Source organism: Cibotium barometz, chromosome 48, assembly GCF_041138505.1.
Source record: "Cibotium barometz isolate CiBa-2024 chromosome 48, ASM4113850v1, whole genome shotgun sequence".
Lineage (NCBI taxonomy): Eukaryota > Viridiplantae > Streptophyta > Polypodiopsida > Cyatheales > Cibotiaceae > Cibotium > Cibotium barometz.
The window spans coordinates 29606708-29616214 of NC_141093.1; positions in this window are offsets into that span (position 1 = coordinate 29606708).

Genomic DNA, 9507 nt, shown 5'->3' on the forward strand with positions numbered 1-9507 from the left:
ATCGCATATAACTTTGCAAAAAAAGGGGGGTTGCACTTTGAGAATTCTATTCCCCATTCTTCAGACTCTACCACATCCTATTGCTTAAAATATCAAAAAATGAAGCCTAATGCAACCTTCAAACATGGTAATTGATCAAAAGGTATTTATGATTACGATGCAATTTCTCGTAAGCTTTTCTTATGGAAAAAAAAAACCTATTTATTTGTTTAATTTCTTCTTAATGATGGTTAAAAATCATTTCCCTAATCTAGTTTGATTAGACATTCAATAACATGGAAGATTTCAACTTCTAATCCTAGCATAGATAATAGCATTTGAGAAACTATGCCTCTCTATCCTATGTCTATCAAGGTTCCATAAATTAATCTTTACTTAAAAAAGGAGAAGTAGATATTAATCTAACTAAACACTATTGTGGGAAAAATAGGTAATATTTTTTGAAACAAGAAACATTTGGCATATTTCAAAGATTTCATAAAAAAGGCTTTTTACCTCTTTTTGAAAAGTGGCCTATGCATGCGTACAACACCGCCTAAAAATGACAATATTTAGGACACTTTACGCCTTTTTTACAAAAAAAAAAAAGAGAGATGGAAAAAAAGACTTGGTTTTTCTTACTTTTTAAGATTACAATTGAAAATCTAATAATAAGGTTTTAAAAATATACCAAAATAGAGACACCATTTGTCATTGCCATCTTCAATCCAAAAAAATAATTGATACAACTTTAAAAAGGAGCTATTTTTAAAACATTCAGCTCATGGCATAGTTATGGTTCGTCATCATCATCATTGTTACCTATGCCATCACCCCATCACTAGTTGGTGTGTCTTCCCTTGAGGAGGTAGACGAGGCATCCTCTTCATCACTATCCACAAAGACATTTTTTTCTTCAATGTGGATACCTGAAGCTAAGACTCCTTGGGCTTGTTGCCATGTTAGCACACCTGAGGATGTGTTACCAAGCTTAGAGTTGTTGAAGCAAGGGATCGTCTCTTACAAAATATGAATGGTTTACTTTCTCAAGTAACCTGCTTTCGTGAGAGTAAAGTCATGCACCAAAATATCTACCTCAAAGTGGTAGTACACTACTATGATGAGTGGTGTTCTTTCCCCTCTTGTGCTTTCCCTTTCCTTTTGTTATATTTACCATTTCCAAGCTATACTTTCCCTCAAATACATTTGCATGAGTTATTCTCATCCAATGCACTATTAGTGACAATGTAAGCTGGCCACTTTTATCTTTATTAGTAGCTATTACCTTGTCAATCCAGAATGGATGTTTTAAAGCATCATCTTTAGGCAGGGTAGCAACAAGGGTACCCTTCTTTATGTCTTACAAATCACCACTCCACATCTCTTCAAATCTTGTTTGCCTTTCTTCTGATCTATGTATATCTATCTTGCTTCCCCATGAAGAAGTTTGTCAACCATGCATAACCATTTTTGAAGCCTGCATAGCCATGCATGGAATAAATTTGAGAACTTGAAGGCCACCTAAAGAAATCCACTCTTGTTAATGGGCCAAGGAAGTTACTTGGCCCATTAAGAAAAAACTCAATATCTATTATTTCCTTCAAATGCTCTACCATTGGCTTTGGTGTGTAAAATTTCTCTATAAGTGTCATCATGATCGACAAAGTAAAGGCATTGTGGTGAGATAATTAATTTTAAAATGCAAACATTTGATCAATATGGTTATGAGTGTGACCACCAAGTAGAAAATTCACTTTCACTTTCTTAAACAGCCTTAAGGAAAGTATAGGAGAGCTCTACGTTTTACTGTAAAAATAACACATGCCTTAAAAAAAATTGTGCGAAAAAGTTGATGCAATGCATTTATTTGTGCATGCAAAGTTCATGCATTACATCAACTTCAAGAAAATTTATTTATGTATGCAAATTTGATATAATGCACAACATCAAGGTGGCTTGGCAAAGTTGATACAATGCATCAACTTTAAGAAGAGTTATTTTTTATGCAAGGTTAATGCATTGGATTAACTTTTTTACAATGCATCCACTTTTAAAAAATTTGTCTGTGTATGCAAAGTTGATGCATTACATCAACTTTACCATTACCTTGTTATGGGTCCCTTTAATGGTTAGCTCTACCTTATTGATTTTTGTTAGATTTGATTGGTTGTACCAACTAATAATTACGTTGCTAAATCTATCTCTTTATATCTATAAAGTAGGGGTGATGAGATGAAGAATTCCTCTAAGAGGCCCACCATTGAAGCTGTAGATATAGATTAAGTTCTAGACGTTTAGATTTTTGAGTCTACTACTTTACATAATTTAGTTTATTATGAGTCTACTACTTTACATACTTTTGTTCACTGCTCTGGAAATCTTCAAGAAGTTTTATCTCATCTTTGTGGAAGAACTTTCATTTCATATTATTTGTATTAGATTTGTTATTCAGGTCTAGAAATAAACTCAAAAATGCTTGTAGGGATTTTCATAAATTATGGAGCTTATAATGTTATCTATTCTAATCTTTTTTGGTCACTTGTGCATATTTGTGTACGGTGGTAAAATTTATTCCAAGAAATTCTATTAAAAAAAGTATCTTTCATTTATAAAATTTATAAAATGTTTTTTAATTTAAAAAATATTGATATTTTTTTAAGTTGTGTGGACTCCTTCTATGCCATTTGAAAGTCAAATTGTTTTTCAATATGAGTTTATAAATCTATGAAGATTACAAATGTTCTCAATCTGGAAAAAAGGGTCAAAATTCATGTAGTTTTTTAATATACACATGAAATTCTAGATGTGCTTTCAAAAAAAGTGTGTCTTTAAGTTATTTTTGAGCTATCTCCAACACCACGATTTGCTAAAAGACATATGAGCTATACACACTCCTCGCTCTGTAAAAGTTGCAATGTACTCAACTTCACAGCTTAAAGTGGCCAGTATCCATTGCTTCTTATTGAGCCATGTTATGAGCTACCACACCTCCAAGAGGGAACTCAATGCATTCACCTAAAGGAAGAGCAATAGAACACAACTGTTGTAGGGCACTTACCAATGCTTTGAACTTGAGTCCCTTGAGGCCTCCAAGCTCACTTGTTAAGCTCCAAACCTCCAAGCTCCACCTCCACACTGTCACCGTAGAGTCACTCACACCGTCGCATAAGGCAATCACTCTCTCTCACTCTCCCATACAAGCATAGAAGAGGCATAAATGCTAGAATGATCTCTCTCAAGACACAAAGAAGAGCTCTCGATAGCACAAAGGGGGATTGATCCCATACAAGCATAGAAGAGGCATAAATGCTAGAATGATCTCTCTCAAGACACAAAGAAGAGCTCTCGATAGCACAAAGGGGGATTGTGCCTTTTCATTATAAGAAAATGCCTTATATACATATGGCCCTTATTCACACTTGGGCGCCCAAAACTTACTTAACTAAGGCCTTGGGTGGCCAATATCTCATAATGTATAACTTTTATAGTGCCTTTTCATAACACTTATTAATGTCCTTAATTGGAGGAGCATACTTGTTAATCCAAAATGGGATTAACATTCCCCCTACCTGATGTAGGTTCTGTCCTCAAGAACCTATTACCGAGGTCGAAAGACCTGGTCAAAGAACTCATGAACGGTAAAAGTTTTGGCATGATTGAAGCTTTTTGAGGGTTCTTCTGAATGCTAAGTGTGATTTCCAGAACCTTGTGTCCACCACCATGTCCTCGAATGTGACATGTATGTAAGCAAAAAGACATCGTAGATGATGATAGTACAACATCATGCCCCTGTTAGATGGACCTTGATTCATGTCAAATTGCAATTGTTCAGCTTCATATCCATCATATGGCTCTTTGGGTTGATCAATCAGGACCACGAGCAATTTTAAGAATCTAACACTAGCCACGATTGCTGGGTTCGGGATACGGATCCATGCATGTATCCAAGTGAGCATCTATTTTCTTTGCTCCCGTATGTCTGTAAAGGTTGCTGGCATGAAGATTGGGAAGTTATAACAGACATGCGAGACGCACTGCTTGGCCTCTTGAAACTCCAGTGGAGTCCATCTTCTCTTTAGTGGTATGTACAATGGGTCAACTCGTTGAGTTAGACATGAATTCCTTTCTCTAGTCCCGACTGTATTCTAAAATCCTCTAAATTGGGATGTGCATCATTTGTGATGATTGTTGCATAGCCCCCTCGTGTGTGGACTGGGTGAGCTTTCCTCCACCTACGAAAGCAATAACTGATCATGAATGTAACTACTCGGATTTCCAGCAGGTCGGCCAATTATGGATTGGCTAATTTTGTCTACCGTGCCACAATAGACCACAATGTACCCTCTCCAGCCAAAGGGAGTAGTTCTTCTAAATTTGGGCGAGGTGCTCATAGAGGGTATGGTACATAATGTTGTTTTGTTGGCGTGACCTCAGAGTAGGCCTCGGGGAGAATCATTTGAGTTGGCTCAAATGGTGTTATTTGCATTAACACCTTGAACATTAGCTTTGGCTTTAGCATTGCTAGCTCGAATAAAGCCTTCATATTATGCACCAGTCCAAAATTGTATCATCAGTAAAAGCTTCAATATTGTCTTGGGGCAGAGAATGGCGTACCTCTTGAGGTTTTCATGGGGGAGACGGGTGAGGTGCCAATATCTCCTAGGGGCCAAAGGGTTAGTCAGAAAATCTATATGTTGACGAATGAGAGTAGAAAAGATGCAGTTGGCTTGAGACTTGTTAGTAGGTGGGGCATAAGGATATGGATTAAGTAGTTTACTAGCGACATTAGAATATACTGGGTAAGTGGAGATGGAAGATGAAGATGGTGTCTCTTCGTGACCATGACCTGAGCTGGGGGCTGGGTGTCTAGGTTTGTGAGAATTCATAAAATCTTGAAGTTCAGGGATATCCTCAGGATTTATGTTAGGATATTCAATATGGGTGGCATCAAAAGTGTAAAGTACAAATAGGTCTAATTTTTCGACACTGTTGTCCAGGATTTCAGAGTTTTGTAGTACCCGATACCAACTACAAAGGTTTAATATAATAGGATGTAATGGATAAAAGTAGATATCATGTGGATTAGTTAATACTATATCTTCTCGCAAAATTCCCATTATGATAGTGGGGTCAGCATCACGCTCAGTATTATGCTTAACGAGGGTTAGTTCACCGAGGCCCAGGTCCTCAAACAGATTTATATCATATTGAAGCAAGGAGAGGGTTAGAGTAGACAAAAATAGAGTAAGAGTTTGAGGAGGGGCTCGAGGGGTTACTGGCAAATTACCTATCTCCGCCGAGGCTCACTCAAGGAGTAAGCTCATTTCATCCGTAGGCTCTTGTCTTTGACTGCAGTCCCTCTATGGCCAATTGGCATTCCAATTCTTATAGACGGGAGTCATTGGTGCTGAGGAGCTTTGATATGTTTGTTTTGCAGACCATCCGTGCAACATCCAATACCTCGAAACGTCGCGTTGCTTCCTCTTGGGCACATCTGGTTGTAGCCTCTCTTTTTTGAGCCTCTGTGATTCTCTGAAGTCTTTTGGCAGCCAGTCTTTAATTGTCTTGTAACTGTTGGGTGACTTATGCCATTGCCTCTTGGTGTGCTATCACCATTGTTTGCATCTCAACTTGATTGACACTAATGGTATCATTAAGGGCTCTCACCTTCTCTGCATGTGCCCTGTTTGTCTGTTCCCTTTCTTGTTGCAAGTGAGTAGCCATGCTTTCTACTTCCTTCAGACTTAAGGATAACTACTGGATCTGCCTTTGTAGCTCCTCTTATTTGGCCAGGGACGTATGATGGAGCTCTTTTACTTGCTGTGGGCATGAATGGCTGTTAGCTTGTGGTTGTGGGTCACTTCCTTCCAGAGTTGCTCCTTAGCCTGCTCCAGCTTCGCCTTAAGATCTGTATTCTCTTTAATCCTTTGGACAATAGTTTGGCTTAGAACCAAATTATTATTTTCCAGCGCTTTGTACCTGGCCTCTTGCTCCTCGCGGTGGCCTTTAAACTCTTCATGATCACATCTCAATGCGTGGCCTTTGCTACTGTCAAGTGTTCTTTTAAGGTTTGTACTTGTGTGTTGGACTCTTGAACTTGCTTCCAAAGTGCAGCATTACGATCATGAAGCACGTGTGTAGTGAGGAGATGGCAACGCCATACTCGTTGCTCCTGCTCCTAAAGTGGTGCACTCGTGCTGCTGCCCCTTCTAGTGCCTTCTTTTGCTTGAACTGGATGTATCTTCACCTCTTGGTCTTTTACTTGTATCAAGTGGCGCTCTTGGATCTTGCACTGGGATTGATGTTGCTATTTCAAGCTCTTGTGATTCTTCAGCCCCGCCGGCACTGCTTTTGCTCTGTCTATGGCTCCATCTCTACAGGTGTGTCTATCATAGTAGAATCCTTAAGCGGAGAGAGGTTTTTGAATATACGCTGAGCTGGGCTATGAGGAGTCGTCATCTGGTGTGTTTGTTCTGTTTGGTCTAATTGACAGTGGCTTCTTGCAGTGTCAGTACTTCTTGGTATGATTTAATCTCTTGTGCGAGCTCAGCTTCAATCCTTTGTGATTCCTTAGCCACATCGGGAATGATGCCCCTCATCTTTCTTTCCGTTTTCTTCTTCCTCCCTTTTTTGATCTCCTTCATTATGGCTTGTGTTTCCATGAGGAGAACTTGGCCTTCTTGCATCTCTGCAGCTGTTAGTGCGCTGGTTGCTCTGGAAGGAGTGCCAATTGCATCTACTCTGATGGTTCGGGTTTTGGAAGGGTCCTCTTCGCCACATGGTTTAGGACTTATGTCAGGAGGTATGGGTTGCATATCTTGGATTGATGGGCTTTGAGGTAGTTTTCCATTTCCCGGTGTATGTAGTATGCCCATTCCTCCTACTTCTCTGTATGGACTTTCATAATTCTGTTTAGAGGTACCTTGTTGTAGCGGTCCACTGGCTTCACCTACATGATTAAGGACATTGCCCTGCATGCCTTCTCAGTGGCCTCATCTCTGATGTTCTCATATTTAGCTCCATTGGAGTTATAGGAGCTCTTCTTTAGCATACCATCCAAGGGCATCTTGTCAAAGGCATAGGCGTGTATCTTGATTGGTGGTGGGAGCTGTAGAGCTTCATGGATTAGATCTTCCGTGATCAGGACCTGCTCTGTTGTGCCATCAACCTTCGTTATTATTGTACTTCACTTGGTAGCTTTGTCATATGTTTTGTACTTGGTACAAATATTTGTTTCGATATTCTTGGGAAGAATCTGTGCCATTCTGCCGAGGCCCACGTTCTCCAGTTTTCCCTTTACTTCTGCCTCTTCCAGGATTTGGAGGCACTGCGGGCTGTGGTACTGCAGCACCACCTTTCCATGGGCCGTATGGATCTCCTTTTTTGATGTTGGCACCATAGAATGCTTGGGCATATGGGCCCAGGTAATTCATATTTGGTCCCTGTGTTGGCCTCTTCTTTTGAGTCACCTGGGAGCCCGTAGCATTGGCCTGTGTTACCGCGGGGGTCTCTGCGGCCTTGGGGTATGAGGTCGACATCTGTACATGTAAAGAAAATCAGTCTCCAGACTGGTGGGGTAGGTACCACTCCTTTTTTTTTTCCTTGGTGTATGAATGGCAAGAAGGTTAATCGGGATGAGAAGGGTGTTAGTGGTGGGAGCAATAAACAAGGTGTGTTAGTTGAAGAGGTCAAGTATGTAGCGTGAAGGTGAAGGAGCTTAAACCGTGAAAGTGTAGGTCGTGAGGAGGAGTAAACCCGTGAGAGGGATTTTCGTGAGATGGAATCTCATGAGAGGGATTTCCGTGAGACGGAATCCCGTGAAAGTTAAAGGCGTGAAAGTTAAAAACGTGAAAAGGATTTCCATGAGAGGGATTTTCGTGAGACGGAATCCCGTGAAAGTCAAAGGCGTGAAAGTTAAAAACGTGAGAGGGATTTCCATGAGACAGAATCCCGTGAAAGTTAAGGGCTTGAAAGTTAAAAACGTGATAAGGATTCTCGTGAGACAGAATCTCGTGAGAGGGATTTCTTTGAGACAGAATCCCGTGAGAGGGATTTCTTTGAGACAGAATCCCGTGAGGGATTTCTTTGAGACAGAATCCCGTGAAAGTTAAAAACATGAGAAGGGTTTCCATCAGACGGAATCCTATAAGAGTTATTAGCGTGAAATTATAGGCTTTGGTAGTTCCGTGAAGTTGCAGGTTTTTGCCATTTCCATGAAACTGTAGGTTTTTAGTAGTTTCGTATTTATGTCTTGTTTCTTTCTCAAAGATTTAATTAGTGCAAGTTGTGATGAGATCGCCTAGCAAAGTTTAGAGTGAACTCAGAGCAAAACATGGAAATCGTTTGATGAAAATGCATACGGTTTTAATGTGCAAGACTTTGTGTTGTCGAGACATTTAATTGATCATAATCCAAGTTTGAAAGGATGAAAACAAAAAGAAAAACAAAGAAGGTCCAAATTCCCACCTCAATGCCTGAATGCTGATTAGAGTTCGAAGAAGCGGGGATGCGATGCAAGAAGAGTGATTGCGTGAGCGCATGAAGGAAGACTGTTTACGTTGAGCACATGATGCAAAATGATAAAAAAAGGAAAGATTTTGAATTTATAGCAGAGTTATCGGACTGGGCGGCTGCCTTAATGAAGAATGCCACGTGGCATCTTACGTGGCATCTTGCGATTGGCCCGTTTCACGACGTGAAGCGTTTTGGACCAGTTCACGGCGTGAACTATTTTGGATTAGTTCATGGCGTAAACCTTTTAAGATTGGTTTACAGTGTGAACCTTTTTGTATCCATTCATGGCGTGAACTTTTTCGGATCATGAGTGTGCAAGATTGATATCTTTTATTTCTCTTCATGCTCAGTCATTCAAACATGCATAGAACGGAGTGAATGATACCCAATTTTACCTTGTATCCATGTTGTGAGACTAATGGATACCTTCATCTTTTATTGCCATGAGAACCAAGGTGACACCTTGGCACTTCTAGGTAGGTGTTGTTGTAGGCATTTTAGCTCTGTGTGGGAGTGTTTGATTCTTCCCTCCACCCAATTGAACAGTTTTACTACTGAGTCTTGTGGATTGGGGCTTTTATTGGACCACTTTTCCGATCGTCACAGTGTAGGTTCTGAAGTGATATGGTATAGAAAGCAAGTCCATTTTATCCTCAATCTCACTTTTTGTTTTAGCCATGACTTTTTTGGCCTCTCGCTCCGCTTCTGCCACCAGAGCTTGTTCCGTTTTTGACGCCCAGCTTTCGTAAGCTTAGGTGTTTCTGGCTCTTGATGAAGGATGACTTTCTCCTTATGTTTTCCCTCTAATGATGCCTTACTCAATTCCTCACCCTAATCCTTAGAAAACTTATCGTGTACCTTAGTGGCTTTGAGGCCTCTCAGCCCATTGGGCATCCGTGGGTTTTCTTCATAATAGGGCATTTTGTCGGGCAATATATCATTTTTGTTTTTGCCATCTTCTAAGGCGTTGAGCATTGGTACGGCCTTGTGATCCAGTCCCTTCTATGCTAGAGG